This window comes from Bombina bombina, chromosome 3, assembly GCF_027579735.1.
Source record: "Bombina bombina isolate aBomBom1 chromosome 3, aBomBom1.pri, whole genome shotgun sequence".
In the NCBI taxonomy this organism is placed as follows: domain Eukaryota; kingdom Metazoa; phylum Chordata; class Amphibia; order Anura; family Bombinatoridae; genus Bombina; species Bombina bombina.
Window position 1 is genome coordinate 1211065949 of NC_069501.1, and position 19713 is coordinate 1211085661.

Consider the following 19713-nt stretch of genomic DNA (forward strand, 5'->3'; position numbering starts at 1 on the left):
CCTATGGGATATAATGTTTTACTAAATGTGAATTAATTCATCATTTATATGAACCTTTTTTGGTGGATTGTATTGTAACTAATAGATTCCATCTAGTTGTCTTTACACACCCATAGATAACTAGTGGTGTTGCTGAAGTATTAACTTGCTGTATACCTTGGCCTTTGGCGCTCCTATATACATCTTTGTATCGCACTTTTCTTTAGGACCTTATTAGGGGGTCTATTTATAGTGTAGCAGGTACATTTATCCGGGCGCTAGCTGCTTATTTCTAATCTTTGACTAGTATTGTATGTACTTGTGTGAAGATATACATAAAATGTTTCACTCACATTTATTTAAGCACCCCTCTTGGTGCAAATAGCACAGGCTGGAATCAAACAGTCATCCAGCAGACTGGCCTCAGGTACAGCTCCAACCGCAGTGTAATGGATAAGGCTACTGTGTCTCAAAAATTTCTTGCACCATATGAAATGGTAGTGGTGATAAATGATGATATAGCAGCAAGTGGTAAGTTAAAAACTTACTTTAATAAAATCAAATAAAAACAGCAACGTGTTTCTCAGCCAACCAATCAGTTTAAGCCTGATGAAACAGCCATTGGTTGATTGAGAAACACATTTTTATTTGATTTTATTAAAGTAAGTTTTTAACTTACCACTTGCTGCTATATCATCATTTCTCACCACTACCATCTCATATGGCGCAAGAAATTTTTGAGACACCGTATCCTGATCCATTACACTGCGTTTGAAGCTGTACCGGAGGCCAGTCTGCTGTATGACTGTTTGATTCCAGCCTGCGCTATTTGCACCAAGAGGGGTGCTTAAATAATTGTGAGTGAAACATTTTATGTACATCTTCACACAAGTACATACAATACTAGGCCATGTGGCACTTCTGTTTCCTTTCATCTTCCATAGATTACTGACCCGTGGATCTTGGCCCTTGATCCACTCACAGACATCTGTCTGACCTGGATTTTACCCACATACTCTGGTTGCTTATTTCAATATACCCTCAATTTATATATGGGACTTTTATATTGATTTATATACTTTTGTTCCTTTTCTTTATTTGTTTTTTTGTAATATTTCCTTGCTTTGCTTTTTCACTAATAGAGTGTTGTTAATCTCTCTACTATTTGCCCTCTATATTCTAATATTTAGATTTGTATATTTACAGAGCTAACAAATCCAATCTAGGACGCCCCCTATATATATATTTTACTGTATTGATTTTTCAATTTACCTAATCTTTTAGGGGTAATATAGACATTATTTTATTAGTTTTATGTGAGATTCTTTCCATGTGTTAGAGATAGGCGCCTCTCTGATCCACTTAATTAGATTTTATTTCAGTTGAGTTCAAATCTGGAAAATGTTTTAGCCATTTTGAGTATATCAGGCCTAAGGCATTTTGCCCTTGTTTAGCTAGGCAAATTTTATAAAGCAGGGAAATAGAATGGAACCCTTGTCTGTATAGTTTGATATAGACATCGAGTTTACTGGAATGGGCCACCGTTTGAAAAAGCTCTGTATTGCTTTTGATAAAATGCCTAAGTTGCAGTTATGCATAGAAAGACTTACTAGAGATATTAAATTCTGCAGAAATAGCGTTAAAAGTTTTTAACTGGTTGGTATTATCCAGTGTTTGGGCTATATACACTAATCCTTTTTGTACCCATATTTCAAACACTTGAGATTTTATTCCTGGTATGAAATTAGGGTTATCTATAATTGGAAGAAAAGAGGACATAAGGTAATTTATGTCAAGAGGGAGGCATAATTTCTGCCATGCAACAATAGAGTTGTATAGGGTAGTCAAGTTTTGTATATTTGATGGAATTTGTTTTTTTATGGCAGTGGAGAATTGCATTAAGTAGAAAAGGGGATATTACTAGCTCTTCAAGATCAACATATGTTAGATAGTTTTCCTTAGAGAGCCAATCAACTGCATAGCGAGCCAATATTATAATATTATATAGTTTAATATAAGGGAAAGAGAACCCCCCATATTCCGTATTGAGAGCAAATGTCTTCCCCCCCAAATGAAATTAGCTGATGTTTTATAGAAGGATTTTATATCTTTATTTATAACGAACAAGGGTAAGTTTTGCATAATATATAGGCGTTGAGGGAATAATATTATTTCAATTAGCATTAATTTAGCTGAGAAGGATATGGGGAACGATTGCCATCTGTTCATTTTAGATATTGCTCCTGTAAAGAAAATTGTAAGATTAAGTTTATACCAGTTCTTGGGATTCTTATTTAAATAAATGCCAAAATATCTAATGCATTCCACTTCATTAAAGATTTATTTTATAGTCAGAAATTGAACTAAATAGGTCAAAAATCTGTAGAGAGGTAAAAATGGTAGTTTTAGTGTTCTTAAGAAATAAAAGTAGATCATCCGCATATAATGAAAGTATTAGTTCCTTATTCCCTAATCTAATTCCTTTTAATTCCTGTCTGAGGAGGATTGCTAGGGGTTCAATTGCTACCTTGAATAAGAGTGGGGAAAGTGGACAGCCTTGTCTTGTGCCTTTATTTAAAGTAAAACTAGTTGTCAAGCTGCCATTCACAATGATAGAGGAAACAGGATAATTATGTATCGCTTTGACGAACGTTAAAAATTTTCTTGAGAAGCCAAAATTTCAGAGATGAAGAATATAGATGATCCCAAATTACGGAATTGAAGGCCTTTTCAGCGTCTACTATCAGAAGAGCAAAATCTGTATTAGTGATATTTTTCTTCTTCTCAAACTCATTCCAAAAGTATTCTAAAAATAGCGCTACTTTGCATGTGTTCTTAGTAGGGGAGCTACCTGACATGAAACCGGTCTGATCTTCATGTATGATCTCATTTAGGCATCTTTTGAGTCTATTTGCAACAATGTAGGTAAATATTTTATAGTCTACATTTAATAGAGATATGGGTCTGTATGAACCTGGGTCTTTTGGGGTTTTCCCTTTTTTGAGTATTTGTGTGATAAGTGAGGATGAAAAATATTTGGATATCATTTGATCTTTAGTGAAATATTTGTTGTATAATGAGGTTAATGTGTCTAAAATATCAGATTTTAAGATTTTAAACAATTTAACTGGTATTTGGTTTGGACCTGGAGCCCAATTTAGCAGCATCTATAGCTTCCAATATTTCTTCGGCGTAATATGGGGGTGTTCAAGTTTTCTAGAAGAGCAGAGTAAACTTTAGGGAGTTTCACTTTATTCCAAAAGGTATGTTTTTTAACAGATTTATTTATTTTGGGGTATAAATATTTTCAAAGTATTTAAGAAATACTTTTTTTAATACTTACAAGATCTGTGTATCTTGTAGTCCCGTCAATAATGGCTTCGATTGTATTTATTTTTTTCCTTGCTTTATCTAATCTAGCTAGGTATTTAGCAGATTTACCAAAATGGCCTTTGTAAATTGCATTTATTTTAAGTTCTTCCCAGGAAGTTTTTGAGTGATACAAAGATCTCTTTCTTGTCTGGCTTTCTTGTGTTGTAGCTCCCGTGCTTTAAATTTATTTTTTGTTTAAACATATATGCTTTAATTTCCCCTCTGAGATAGGCTTTGAAAGTTTCCCAAAATATTTCTATTTTATTACAATACAATTATTATATTTTTTTATATTCTCTCCACTTCTGAACTAACCAATTTCCAAATTGTGTATTATTTACAAAAAATTTTGGAAAAAAGAACTTGGAAGCTTTTTCTGGGTCAAATATTCCAGTTTGAATTTCTAGGTAGATAATGGCGTGATCAGAAATAACGTAATTTATTTCGGTTCTAGTTTCTAGAAAAAGTAGTGAATCTGAGATTAGGAAACAGTCAATCCGAGAGAGAGATCTGTATGACTTAGATTCACAAGTGTATAATTTTGTATCATGATGTTGCAGTCACGGTATGTCATGTACTTTTAAGTCTTTGCATAATTTTGTGAAAATCTGAGATTTTTTATTTGAATGGCCAGTGTTTTTTTGACCAAGCTTATCTACAGATCGAGTGGGAATCAAGTTAAAGTCACGTGAAACAATTAAATGTTGTCCAATATATTTAGATAGGAATATGTTAAGTCTGTGCCAGAACTCTGAATCTGCTTTATTGGGTCCATATCTGTTGCATAGGATATATTTCTTGTCTGAGATTTCTATTTCTAAAATTAGCCGTATTTCATTGTTAAGTAATATCGCTACACCCCTTTTAATGTGGAGGCACGGGGAGGCAAAAACTTCCCCCACCCATTTACTCTTGAGTTTTGTTATATCCTTATCTTTAAGATGTGTTTCTTGGATAAATGCTATGTCCGGGTTATGTTTACCTAGCTGCTTTATTATCAGCTTTCTTTTTATCAGGGAACTGATACCCCCTACTTTCCAGGAAAGGTATTTAATAAAAGTTCTCATTATAAAAGTGAGAGAAACATAGTCCTACATTGTTTTTTCCACCCGTGCGGAAGTGAAGAGCAGGGAAAGAAGAGGGGGGGAAAAGGGGGGGGGGGGAGAAACAAAGACTAAATAAAAACAACACGACCAGAGTATTAATAATCTTATTCACTCTTATCATTCTATAAGAGAATGTATAGTATGTAGGAGCTAGGATCATCTTCCCAATATAAATCAGATTATGTAAGAGATATATTTCTTTGTTTAAAAAAATCTTTAACTTCTTCAAGTTTAGATAATGTGGTAGTAAAATCATTTTCCTCTATGGTAATTTTTGCTGGGTAAATGAGTCTAGCTTTGACTCCAATATTTATTAGCTTTGTACAATATGGTGCCATTTTTCCTCTTTATTGAGGTTTCACTAGAGAAATCCTGAAAGAGAAGTATTTTATATTCTCCTAAAAACAAATATAGCCTTAACAAATTAATCTTGTCTTAATTCAGAAATTTAACCATGATTGGTCTGTTAAATTTAAAGCCTGTGTTGTTTACTCCCTCCTATGGGCCCTTTCAATTGCTAATTGGTAGGTTTTGTTGTTGAATTCCCAGGGCTTGGAGTAATATAACAGTGGAAAAGTTAAGTACATCAGAGAATTCTTTATTTTCTGGGAGGCCAATCATTTTCAGGTTGTTGCGTCTCGATCAATCTTCTAGATCATCTAATCTAGTTTGTAATAATTGAAGGTGTTGTCCCTGGGTATTCAACAACTGATCTTGGGAATTAAGTTTATCCTCTGCTTCAGAGACCCTATCTTCTATCTCATTTAGCCTGTAAGCAAATTGTCTAATTTATGTGGTTAGACTTGATATCTGTGTTTTCACAAGTTCAAATTGGGGTAAAAATATATCTGAGAGTTGACTTACTGTAGGTTTAAGTTCTATTTTAGAGGTTGCTGATGTACTAGTGGTGTCAAGACATGTTTCAGACACATGATTTTTTCTTATCTTTTTGTTTGACAGGCATGGTAGGTGAATAGAGTTTACTGTGTGTGATAAATCTTTCCATGTGCAGAAAACAACAAAAAAGAAGTGAAACCGTTTTAACTCTTATTGAGCGAGAAAAGCATAAGAACATAACTGGTGAATATGCATTAAAAACTTGCTATGCTAAAATTGCATAGCAGTGTACATGTTGAAATATAAATGATTTGAGTGACAAGTGTGGCAAAAAAAAAAATGTGCATCAAGGTCACTATTTCTTGAATAATCAGATTGAGCTTGCATTCTATTGGCTGATCGGAACAGCCAATAGAATGCGAGCTCAATCTGATTGGCTGATCGGATCAGCCAATCGGATTGAACTTGATTCTGATTGGCTGATTCCATCAGCCAATCAGAATTTTCCTACCTTAATTCCGATTGGCTGATAGAATCCTATCAGCCAATCGGAATTCGAGGGACGCCATCTTGGATGACGTCCCTTAAAGGAACCATCATTCTTCAGTTGGACGTCGTCGGAAGAAGATTGATCCGCGCTGGAGGTCACGATGGAGCCGTTCCTCATCGGATGAAGATAGAAGATGCCGCTTGGATCAAGATGGTTGCCGGTCTGGATCGCCTCTTCTTCCCGGATAGGATGAAGACTTTGGAGCCTCTTCTGGACCTCTTCAGCCACAGGATTATGGATCGCCAGCCCCCCGCTTGGGTTGGATAAAGATTTTGGAGCCAGGACCGATCGGTGATACCCGGTGAGGTGAAGATAAGGTAGGAAGATCTTCAGGGGCTTAGTGTTAGGTTTATTTAAGGGGGGTTTGGGTTAGATTAGGGGTATGTGGGTGGTGGGTTGTAATGTTGGGGGGGGTATTGTATGTGTTTTTTTACAGGCAAAAGAGCTGAATTTCTTGGGGCATGCCCCGCAAAGGGCCCTGTTCAGGGCTGGTAAGGTAAAAGAGCTTTGAACTTTTTTAATTTAGAATAGGGTAGGGCATTTTTTTATTTTGGGGGGCTTTGTTATTTTATTAGGGGGCTTAGAGTAGGTGTAATTAGTTTAAAATTGTTGTAATATTTTTCTAATGTTTGTAAATATTTTTTTATTTTTTGTAACTTAGTTCTTTTTTATTTTTTGTACTTTAGTTAGTTTATTTAATTGTAGTTATTTGTAGGTATTTTATTTAATTTATTTATTGATAGTGTAGTGTTAGGTTTAATTGTAACTTAGGTTAGGATTTATTTTACAGGTAAATTTGTCATTATTTTAACTATTTTAGCTATTAAATAGTTCTTAACTATTTAATAGCTATTGTACCTGGTTAAAATAAATACAAAGTTACCTGTAAAATAAATCTAAATCCTAAAATAGCTATAATATAATTATAATTTATATTGTAGCTATATTAGGGTTTATTTTACAGGTAAGTATTTAGCTTTAAATAGGAATAATTTATTTAATAAGAGTTAATTTATTTAGTTAGATTTAAATTATATTTAACTTAGGGGGGTGTTAGTGTTAGGGTTAGACTTAGCTTTAGGGGTTAATACATTTATTACAGTAGCGGCGAGATTAGGTCCGCAGATTAGGGGTTAATAATTGAAGTTAGGTGTCAGCGATGTTAGGGAGGGCAGATTAGGGGTTAATACTATTTATTATAGGGTTATTGATGCGGGAGTGAGGCGGATTAGGGGTTAATAACTTTATTATAGTAGCGGTGCGGTCCGCTCGGCAGATTAGGGGTTAATAAGTGTAGGCAGGTGGAGGCGACGTTGAGGGGGGCAGATTAGGGGTTAATAAATATAATATAGGGGTCGGCGGTGTTAGAGGCAGCAGATTAGGGGTACATAGCTATAATGTAGGTGGCGGTGGTGTACGGAGCGGCAGATTAGGGGTTAATAATAATATGCAGGGGTCAGCGATAGCGGGGGCGGCAGATTAGGGGTTAATAAATATAGGGGTCGGCGGTGTTAGGGGCAGCAGATTAGGGGTACATAGGGATAACGTAGTTGGCGGCAGTGTACAGAGAGGAAGATTAGGGGTTAAAAAATTTAAATATAGTGCCGGCGATGTGGGGGGACCTCGGTTTAGGGGTACATAGGTAGTTTATGGGTGTTAGTGTACTTTAGAGCACAGTAGTTAAGAGCTTTATAAACCGGTGTTAGCCCAGAAAGCTCTTAACTACTGACTTTTTTCTGCGGCTGGAGTTTTGTCGCACACTTCAGCCACGACTCTAAATACCGGCGTTAGAAAGATCCCATTGAAAAGATAGGATACGCAAATGACGTAAGGGGATCTGCGGTATGGAAAAGTCGCGGCTGGAAAGTGAGCGTTAGACCCTTTCCTGACTGACTCCAAATACCGGCGGTAGCCTAAAACCAGCGTTAGGAGCCTCTAACGCTGGTTTTGACGGCTACCGCCCAACTCTAAATCTAGGCCTAAGATATCTCATAAAGAGGCTTTACAATGAAAGGACACTGTGTATAATAATTTTCTATTATAATTATTATTATTATTTTTATTATCTTTCAGATAGATTACGAGTTTTGAGCGCTACAAGGAAATGAATGACCGCCACAAAATCGGCGGTATTTAACCTCCCTATAGCGCTGCTATTACAGGTTTTGCAAAATTTTTTTTATTAACCCCTATTCTGCAGCTCCCCGACATCGTCACCACTAAAATAAACTTATTAACCCCTAAACCACCGCCCTCCCGCATCGCAAACACTATTTAAATATTATTAACCCCTAATCTGCTGTCCCGCCCACATCGCCCCACTATACTAAAAGTTATTAAGCCCTACACTGCCACCACTATAATAAACCTATTAACCCCTAAACCGCAAGCCCCCCACAACAAAATATACTAAACTAATAACCCCTAAACCGAAAGCCCCCCACATTGCAATAAACTAATTTAAACTAGTAACCCATAAACTTAATGCCCCCCTAACTTTAGATTAAAATTACAAATTCCCTAACTTAAATTAAATTTAAACTTACCTGTCAAATTAAAAGAACTAAGTTTAAACTAACAATTAAACTACTATAATTATTAAACTAAAATTAAACTAACTGCCAATGAAATAAACTACACATTAAAAAAAATCCTAACACTACTCTAAAATTACAAAAAATAAAAAATGCTAAATTATAAAAAATCAGACACTAAATTACACACAAAAAAAAACCCTAGCCTACAATAACCTACCAATAGCCCTTAAAACTGTAAAAAAAAATACAAAGACCCCCCCAACAGTAAAACCCGCCACCCAACCAACCCCCCAAAATAAAAAACCTAACTCTAAAAAAAGCCTAAGTTACCCATTGCCCGGAAAAGGGCATTTGTAGGGGCATTGCCCTTAAAAGGGCATTTTTCTCTTTTGCTGCCCAAACCCTAATCTAAAAAAAAACTCACCCAAAAAACCTTTAAAAAAACCTAACACTAACCCCCTATGATCCACTTACAGTTTTTGAAGTCCTGCTTGAACGATCTTCATCCAGGCGGCCTCTTCTATCTTCATCCAGGCGGCAAAGTCCTCATCCAGACGGCCTCTTCTATCTTCATCCAGGATCCATCCTGAAGACATCCGGCGCGGAGCGGAGCATCCTCTTCATAAGGTCACCACCGTACACTGAATCTTCAATGCAAGGGAGCCGTTTCTTCAGGATGGCCCCTCTCCGTGCCGCTGAGATCAAGATAGAAGATGCCACCTGGATGAAGATTGAAGAGCCCGCCTGGATGAAGACTTCTCCCTGCTTGGATGAGGACTTCGTCGCCGGGATGAAGATTAAAGAGGCCATCTGGATGAAGGCTTCTCGCCGCTTGGATGAAGATCATTCAAGCGGGACTTCAAAAACTATAAGTGGATCGTCAGGGGTTAGTGTTAGGCTTTTTTTAAGTTTTTTTTGGGTTGGTTTTTATTTTATATTAGGGTTTGGGCAGCAAAATAGCTAAATGCCCTTTTAAGGGCAATGCCCATCCAAATGCCCTTTTCAGGGCAATGGTTAGCTTAGGTTTTTAGTTAGTTTTTTTTATTTTGTGGGTTTGGGGGGGGGGGATTTTGTAATGTTAGTGGGTGTTTGTATTTTTTTTTACAGGTAAAATAGCTTTTTAACTTAGGGCTATGCCCTACAAAAGGCCCTGTTAAGGTAGTTTATTCTAGATTAGGTTTTTTATTTTGGGGTGTTTTTTTTAAATGCATATTAGAAGAGGCATAATTTTTATTATTTTTGATAATTTTTTTGTTATTTTGTGTTATGTTTTTTTTTCGATTTGGGGTGGGTTTTTATTTTTAGATTCGTGCTTGGGCAGCAAAAGAGCTAAATGCATTTTTAAGGGCAATGTCCATACAAATGCCCTTTTCAGGGAATTGGGTAGATTAGGTTTTACTTTATTTTTATTTTGTTGGTTTGGGGGGTGGGGGTTTGTATACTGTTAGGGGGTGTTTGTTTTTGTAGCAAAAGAGCTGCTAACTTTAGGGCAATGCCCTACAAAAGGCCCTTTTAGGGGCCCGTGGTAGTTTATTCTAGATTAGGCATACACTTATAGAGTTATACTTTAACCTGGGTTCCTGTCTCCTCTTTCTTTGCTCTGACATGAAGACTGCCCTCCTCGCTTGATGTCACCACCAACTGTACATCCCAGTTTTTGTTACTTAAATGTCCTAAATATTTTTGAAACTCATTTGCTTCTCCTTACCACATGTAAACATGTTACCTCTGTACCTTCAATAGACTTGATTATAAGTGGAACACCAAAAAGGCAAGTGGTAAGGAGCACTAGCCCTAAATCCATAATATTCCAATTTTTGTGCTCAAATTAGAAGTAGATAATTTTTTTGGTCCCTTGAAGAAAAGACCAGAGAATGATAACAGCAGTGAGATTCACACAGCAGAGATGACAGCACACAGCGATGGAACGTGGACTACTTCAGATCAAGACGCTGGACACCGGAAGAAGGTTGTTTTAAAGGGGTCTTAAGTTTTTAGATTAGGCGCTTTTTGTGTTTTTTTATTTTTAGAAGGCTTTAAAATTTTTAGGAAAGGGTTTTATTTAGGGAGGGTATTGTCATTGTTTTGGTTTCTTTTTTAGGTAATGCTATTTTATTTAAGTGGAGTGGTTATTACTGCACCGACTCGAATCATATCTTCAATTCGTGTTGGGTGATTAATTGTAATCAAAAGTTAACCACAGGATATTGTGTTCACAATATCACAATATCCCCATTGACTTCAATATAGCAGCCAAGTTAAAACAAAATCCTAACACCTATACTTGCTTATTAAACCCCATTGCAATAAGTCCCCTACTCTAATAACCCCTAAACCGCCACATCCCCTACTCTTTTAACCCTGATACACTATTAACCCTTAATCCCCCCACATCCCCTATCACAAACTACCCTACCAAACTATTAACCCCATAAACCGCCACATCCCCTATTGCAAACTACCCCGCTACTCTATTAACCCCTAAACCAAAATAACCCCTACACTACTTAACCCCCTAAACCACAATTACCCCCTTCGAAATAACTCCTGCAGTACTTAGCCCCTCAAGAGCTAACCCCACAAGACCCATAACCAAAGACCCCTAAGTTGCAAAAAAAAAAAAAATAGTACCATTTAAAAAAAATAAAAAAATTAACAAAAATAAAAAAAAACAATACTAGGAAAAGTCCTATCCTAAAACTAAAGTACCTAACAAAATCCCCCCTAAAAAACCCTATACTTAAACTAAAATGACCCCCCCCAAAAAAACTTTATTAAAAAAAAAACTTAATCTAAAAATCACCTTTAAAAGGGCATTTGTCGGGCAGTGCCCTACTTGAAGGGATTAGAGCTATTTTGCCAAACAGGTACTTACACCTCTTTTTGCAAATATATACCTAGATTATAAATTGTGCGCTAAACCGAGTGCGTAAATAAAGCAAAAAAATTAGTGGTATGACACTCTCCATAGCGCTGCCATTACAAGTTACTGAAAAACCTTCTTTTATTGTGTGATATGGTGCTATAAGCTCCATACCAAACTCAAGGCCTGACTTGACGTGCTCATGCACATTTTCCACCATAGACATCAATAGAGAGAAAGTGTTAGAAAAAAAATAACATCTGAGAATGCAAAATTGCGATCGCCATAACGCAATCCCCATTGATGTCTATGGGGAAAAGAAAGTTATGTAAAAACCTAACACCCTAAAATAAACCCCTAGTCTAAATACCCCTAATCCACCACCCCCTGACATCGCCGACACTAAATAAAGTTATTAACCCGAAAAAAATGCTGCCCTCTGCTTCCCTATCACCTAAATAAACCTATAAACCACTAAACCGCCATCCACCACATCGCTACTACTATAATAAAACTATTGACCTTTAAACCGCTGGCCCCCAACAACTCAAAACACTAAATTAAGCTATTAACCCCTAAACCTATCACCTATACTTTACCGGTTATTCCCACCTCCTATAACCTCCGATCCAGTACCAGCACATTATTTAGCTTGCCTCAATACAAAAAGAAAGTAGCTCGATCCTCCTTTTCCTACAGAGCACTACAATTATGGAACGACCTCCCACACACTTTCAAACCTTCCCCATGCCTAATATCCTTTAAGAGATCCCTCTCTACATATCTCAAAATAGAATGCACCTGTCATGGTTGATTATATATTTCCTACCTGTTATATGTTAAATTTTTGTGCATATATTGTGTATTATTATTGTTTTTGTATTTTATTGTACCCATTGTATCAATGCAATATTTTGTGTACCCAGGACATACTTGAAAACGAGAGAAATCTCAATGTATCTTTCCTGGTAAAATATTTTATAAATAAATAAATAATAAATAAATTAAATTTACAATAAAATTATCTTAAATTAAATAAAAACTGTGAAATAAAAAAAATACTAAGATTAAACTATAAATAACATAACTAGTTTAATAAAATAAATAAAAATAAAAAAACTAAATTACAAAATTAAAAAACACTGCAAAAAATCTAAAAAAGCTAACATTACCAAAAAAAACAAACACTAACATTACGAAAAATAAAAAAAACACTAAGATTACAAAAATAATAAACAAAATTATCCAAAATAATAAAAATTAAACCTAATCTAATAGCCCTATAAAAACAACAAAAAACACCCCAAAATAAAAACACCTCCTAACCTAACAATAAACTACCAATAGCCCTTAAAGGGCTTTTTGTAAGGCATTGCCCTAAGTTAAACAGGTCTTTTCCCTAGAAAAATGACACATTCCCCCTAAAAGTAACCCCCCCACCCAATTAACTCCCCAAAATAGAAAATCCTAAATCTAAAAAATACCTAAGCTACCCACTGCCCCTAAAGGGGCATTTGTGTGGGCATTGCCCTTAAAAGGGCATTCAGCTCTTTTGTGCCCATTAAAATAATCTACAAAAAAAAACCTAACACTAAAATGTACTCACCGTTCCTGAAGTCCGGAAGTCCAGGCGGACCAAGCCTTCATTCAGGTGGGGAAGATCTTCTTCCAGGGAGGCATTATCTTCTATCTTCTTCCCTGGGGTGCGGAGTGGTCTTATGTTAGGTTTAGGGGTTAATAGTTTAATTTAGTGTGCTGCAATGTGAGGAGCCGGCAATTTAAAGGTTAAACGTTTTAAAAAACGTTGAAGGAGGGGGGAGGAGAGGATTGGATCTCACAAGTTTGCGGTCAAAGTTGGATACTTAAGTATGCTATTGCTTTAGTTGATTCAGGGTAAACAGACAGTCACTACCGTACAAAAAATGTATCCAGATGTCTCAATATACTTCAATGCAATTCATGCTGGTTATTGTATAGCTGTCTCATATGTATAGCAATTCAGAACAAATGTACTACCGTAGTACTGTGCTGTACCCCAATAAACAGTCCATTTAATCCAAAGTAACTATAACTCCTTCCCACGGGTTATAAACTATTGCTTATATTGGTGGCTGTGTTTACCGTGGCATTAAACAATATAGTGTGAATCTCATGAATTGTAAAAAGACACTTAGGCCTCTATTTATTAAAGTCTGGCGGACCTGATCCGACAGTGCGGATCAGGTCCGCCAGACCTTGCTGAATACGGAGAGCAATACGCTCTCCGTATTCAGCATTGCACCAGCAGCTCACAAGAGCTGCTAGTGCAATGCCGCCCCCTGCAGAATCGCGGCCAACAGGCTGCCAGCAGGGGGTGTCAATCAACCTGATCATACTCAGAGCAGGTGGACAGGTTATGGAGCAGTGGTCTTTAGACCGCTGCTTCATAACTGGTGTTTCTGGCGAGCCTGCAGGCTCGCCAGAAACACGGGGCCTCAAGCTCCATTCGGAGCTTGATAGATAGGCTCCATATTGTTAGTTATTCACAAGTCCTCCAAACGGGTTGCTGGTAATTAGATGAAAGTGGGTTTATCGAAGGTTTTCAGCTGGACTTGTTGTAATCCGCTTTTTTGGTTGGAGAAATTAAACGAAAAGCCTTTTTATCCTTCCCACAAATAAACTAAGCAGCTCAACCACAGCTCTGGACAAAAATAGACTGTGGACCGTTCCCTTGCAGGTCCCTTTCAGCTCGAGCGTGCTCACCCCTGGCCAAAAAATGTGTGAAAAACAAAGAAAGACCGAGGAGCACCTCAACAAGCATTAGGGTAAAAACTCAATATTTTATTGGCAATACGATTAAAATGTACAGGTTAAAAATAAACCTAGTGAAACCATCTTGGGGGGGTATATGGAACAATAGCAATGGCTGACATGTTTCGGCAAAACGCTGTACTTTAAGCCTAATGTCTTAACCCTAATGCTTGTTGTGGTGTCCTCAGTCTTTCTTTGTTAAAAGTTTTAGTTTAGTATTAGCGATGTGGGGGCCGGAAGGTTAGGGGTAAATACTTTATTTTAGTGTTGGCGATGTAGGTGTGCGGCGGATTAGGGGTTAATAGGTTTTATATAGTATTTGCTATTCTGGGGATGGCGGTTTAGGGTTTAATAGTGTAGTTTATGGGTGTAACATTTTTGTTATGAGTTTTGTAATACAGGCACATTGCAACCTGTAATACAGGCACAATTAAAATCAAAGGTAATTTTTTAAATGCGGAATGGAGAGTTGTGTAAAGGCTAAAATGCTAGCGATATAGCCGTACTGCCGCAACTTGTAATACAGGAAACATGCATATTCTGCGCGCAATGGCCAATTTTTCAGCGGTATAGCCTCACCGCAAAACTTGTAATCTTGATGACTGTGATTAGAGCTCTTTTGGCAAAGAAATCTATCCTATAAAAAAAAAAACCTTAGGTTAAACCCCAAAGTTTTTACTCACCATTTTGAATCCGGCTCCTTTGGGGTGCAGTGGCGAGTCCATAGAAGCGGCGGTCCTCTGGCTGTTGTCACCTGGTGGCACATTTCTATTGGCTGATTTTAAACTGTATTAAAAAAATCAGCCAAAGGAAATGCAAGGGCACCCCTATATAAAGTTTAACGTTGCATTCAATCTTCAGTGTGCTTCGGTCACAGCCTGAGGAAGGATAGGGTGGAATATCAGATGATGACCACCCAAGAGGACTGAGCAGCAACACCAGGGTACCACCATCAGAGGACCCCCACTGCTATGGACCATGCTGCTGTGCCCAAAAGAACCAGATTTAAGATGGTTAGTAAAAACATTGAGGTTTAGCCTTAGGTTATTATTATTATTGTAAGGATTATTTTTTTTGCCAAAATTCTTTTGGCAAAATGAGCTATAATCGCTTTTTTGGAAAAAGAGCTATAATCACTTCAACCAGGGCACTGTTCAACAAATGTCCTTTTCAGGGCAATTTTTAGATTAGGTTTTTTAAAGATAAATTTTTTGGAAAGGTTATTTCAGTTTTAGTGTAGGGTTTTTAAGGGGGGGGGGCTTTTTTAGGGTACTTTAGGTTTAGGATAGGGCTTTTCCTAGTAAAGATTTTTTTTAGGTAATTTTTATTTATTTACTGGTAGTGTTTTTTTTAGGTTTTTTTTGTAATTTTGGAGGGTTTAGTTTAAGGGTATTGGGGGGGTTAACTGTTAGGGGGTTAATGTGGTGGGTGTAATGGTGGTTTAGGGGTTAACAGTGTAGAGGGATAGTTTGCAGTGGAGGATATGGGGGTTTAGGAGTTAATACTCATGCTTGTGCGTTAACTCCGCTATAAGTAAGCTTTTTGCATGTGTAGGGTAGTGCTTGTATTACAATTTCAAACTAAAACATTTTGCACTTGTGTGCTAACACATACACCTAGATTACGAGTTTTGCGTTATAGAAGGTGAGAAATGAATGCAACAAAAGTTGCGTTATTTCACTCTCCATAGCGCTGCCATTACGAGTTTCTGAAAACCCTCCTTGTGCGTGCGATATTGTGGCGTTAAGCTCCATACCACACAAAAGCCAAGGGCTACTTTGACATGCTTGTGCACACTTTCCCCCATAGACATCATTGGGGAAAGAGTGTTAGAAAAAAAAAAAACCTGAAGTGCGGAATTGCGATCACCATAATGCAACCCCATTGATGTCTATGGGGAAAAAAAGTTACGTTTAAGCATAACACCCTAAGATAAACCCCAAGTCTAAACACCCCTAATCTGCTGTCCCTGAGATCGCTGACACCTAAAAAAGTTATTAACCCCTAATCTTCCGCCCTTAATAAAAGCAATTACCCCTATTCCGCCGCTCCCTGACATTGCCACCACTATATAAAGTTATTAACCCCTAAATCTCCGGCCTCCCACATCTCTGCCACTAAATAAAACTATTAACACCTAACCACCAGCCCACCTACATCGCAAAACACTAAATAAAGCTATTAACCCATAAACCTAACATCTCCCTAACTTTAAATTAAAATTACAATATAACTATTTAAATAAATAAAAACTTACCTGTGAAATAAAAATAAAGCTAACATTAAACTATAAATTAACCTAACATAACTAATCTAATAAAATAAAAATACTACCAATTAAAATATCTAAATTACAACAACAAAAAATCCTTCGAAAAATTTAAATAATCTAATTTTACCAAAAATAATAAACACTAAAATCACGAAAAATAAAAAACACTAAGATTACAAAAAAAATAAATGAAATTATCAAAAATAAAAACAATTACACCTAATCTAAGAGCCCTATAAAAATAAAAAAGCCCCCCCAAATAAAAACACCCCCTAGCCTACAATAAACTACCAATAGCCCTTAAAAAGGGCCTTTTGTAGGGCATTGTCCTAAAGAAATCAGCTCTTTTACCTGTAAAAAAATAAAAAGCAGCCCAAACAGTAAAACCCACCACCCAACCAACCCCCAAAATAAAAAACTAACTTTAAAAAAAAACAAAACTAAGCTACCCATTGCCCTTAAAAGGGCATTTAGCTCTTTTGCATTGCCCTTAAAAGAGCATTTATCTCTTATTCAAAGCCCAAACCCTAATCTAAAACAAAAAAACACCCCCCAAAAAATAAAAAAATAACACTAACCCCAGAAGATCTACTCACGGTTTCTGAAGTCCAGACATCCAGGCAACGAGAAATCTTCATCCAGGTGGCAAGGTCTTCATCCATCCCGGGTGCGTCTTCTATCTTCATCCTGGTGGTGCGGAGCTATCCTGGATCCCATTCTGCGCGAAACGTCCTCTTCATATGGTCGCCGCTGTACACTGAAGTTGAATGCAAGGTAGCCTTTTCAAAATGGTGTCCTTTGCATTCCTATTGGCTGATTTTTATCTTCAAATTAAAATCAGCCAATAGGATGAGAGCTTCTGAAATCCTATTGGCTGCTCATTTTACATGCATAATAAATGTTTGCCTTTGTCTAATATTTCTAATATTTGAACCATGTTGTAGAAGAAACAGTATTGTGGGAGGTTTTCAACAGATTCTTTGCAAAATTGTGTTTTGGGGTTTTTAATCTGTTAGTCTGGGTTTCTCCAAAGGATTTCCCATATAATAATTTTAAAGTGGTGGCAGCAGAGATAGTTTTAGCGTGGGTAGCATTAAAGGGGAGTTCAGACTAAAGAGTGTTTGTTAACCCATGCACCCACTGAACTAAGCTAACCCTTTATGTGCCAAACTGGTGACTGTTGCAGGACTGGTTAACCCTGTACATCACAATGTTTTTTTTTTGGTTTTTTTTGGTAGAATATATCAATTCCAATCTTTCTGTTTGGGGAAGCTTGTCAAGTGGATTGTAGTTGCAGGAGTGAGTTAAAGGGATAGTCTAGTCAAAATTAAATTTTCATAATTAAGATAGAGCGTGCAATTTTAAGCAACTTTCTAATTTACTCCTATTATCAAATTTTCTTTGTTCTTTGGTATCTTTATATGAAAAAGCAATAATGTAAGCATAGGAGCCGGCCCATTTTTTGTTCAGAAACTGGGTAGCACTTTCTGATTGGTGTATAAATGTAGCCACTAATCAGCAGGTGCTGAACTAAAAATGGTCCGGCTTCTAATCTTACATTCAAATAAAGATAGCAAGAGAACAAAGAAAAATTGATAATAGGAGTTAATTACAAAGTTGTTTTAAATTGCGTGCTCTATCAGAATCATGAAAGTTTAATGTTGACTAGTCTATTCCTTTAAGGCAGTTCAAGATTTATTCTGGCAGAGGATAGATGGTGACTTCTCTAAATAGGTGGGTTTTCAAAAGAGTATCTGAAGCTATGCAAGGTTGGAGACAGTGTGATGGAGCAGGTAGAGAGTTCCAGAGGATAGGAGAATTGTGTAAGAAGTCTTGAAGGTGAGAGAGGGAAGTAGAAATATTAGGAGTGGAGAGACATAGGTGAGAAATTGATTATTTAGTAATGAGTGATGAAATATAGTTGTTAGTGAGGCTATTGGGGTAGTTTATAGTTTAGGTTAATATTCTGAATTGTATTATATGTGTATGGTGAGCCAGTGTAGAGCAGAGTGGGGTAGCTGATGTGTATCAGTGACTTAGGTGGATGAGTTTAGCTAAAGCATTCATTGGAGGGGGAGAGGCAATGTTTGGGAAGGTGCTCCTTCTTAACTTGCAATAAACAGGTATGCATGAGCAAGCCTGCAAAGCAAAGTCTCTAAAGCAGACACTACTGCTTGATAATAGGAGCCCATTGATTGCCCACACAATTCTATGATCTCTGCAAGAGCCAGATATATAATATAGAAATCCCAAGCTGTGAGCAAAACAGAACTGGCCGTTGAGCCAGTCAGAAGTTGCAACTGCGCAACACGGTCAATCACCAGCTATGTCCCGAAAGGCAGGTAGGGCATAAACTATGGTGACTTTATAAAGTAATCTAATTCTGTAAAGCAATAATCACATTCTGCATCTAATTGGAGATTTGTTTTATTGCATTAGAATGCCCTTTTAATAATTCACAATGAGTACAGTGACCTTGACATTTCAAGAGCTTCTGGAGTATTCACTTCCAGAAATCACGCTGGTGTTTTGCAATATCTAAAATCTACTGGATGTTCTGTGACTAGCATGAATATGTCATCATTTCCAGAACCTCATTTATGTTTTCTAAATTAACTATTTTTGCTGCTTATTTATGTTTACAGGATAGAGTATTTCTAGTAATAGAACACTGTGATAGTATCTGCATTAAAGATTGTGTTTTTTTTTCATTTGCTCTTAGGTGGATTCAAAAATATATATTAGAAACATAGAAACATAACTTTGGACAGCAGATAAGAGCCATGGGCCCAACACTTCTGCCCAAATAAGTTTAGTTTTATTTGTAGGATATACTTATGTTTATCCCAGACATTCTTGTAGTCCCCCACAGTGTTTATCTTTACCTCCTCTAACAGAAAACAGAATGTTCAAGATTATTTGCTTTCAATTTGTGTTAGTGTTCTTCAAGCTGTCCACGTATTTTCATGCTTATTCAAGCGAATGGTTGTAAATTACTTGTTTTTCATGTGTAGTGAAAATCAAGCAAAAGCATGAATGTTTTCTTCAAAACAAAGCAAATACATCATTGCTTTTACACCATATACATTATACAAGCTTGTTTTATTTTCAATTAATAAGATCATTTTTTAATACATATCAAAATTCTTATGAAAATTTTTATTATTATGGTTTAGCTTTACGTAATTTTTGTTGTCAATTGATCAGATGAAGAATCAGCCACATAAAATTCTTTGCTGATTTTGCTCCATTGGTTAAAATGGAGTTAGCCTGCAACCAGATGGGATACTATTGAAGTGTGCTTTGGCACAAATTAGCTATTTTTTTTTAATAGCGATTCACTTAAAAGGCGTAACTAGACATTACTGAGCCCCTGGGCAAAGGATATGATAGACCACTCCCATTTC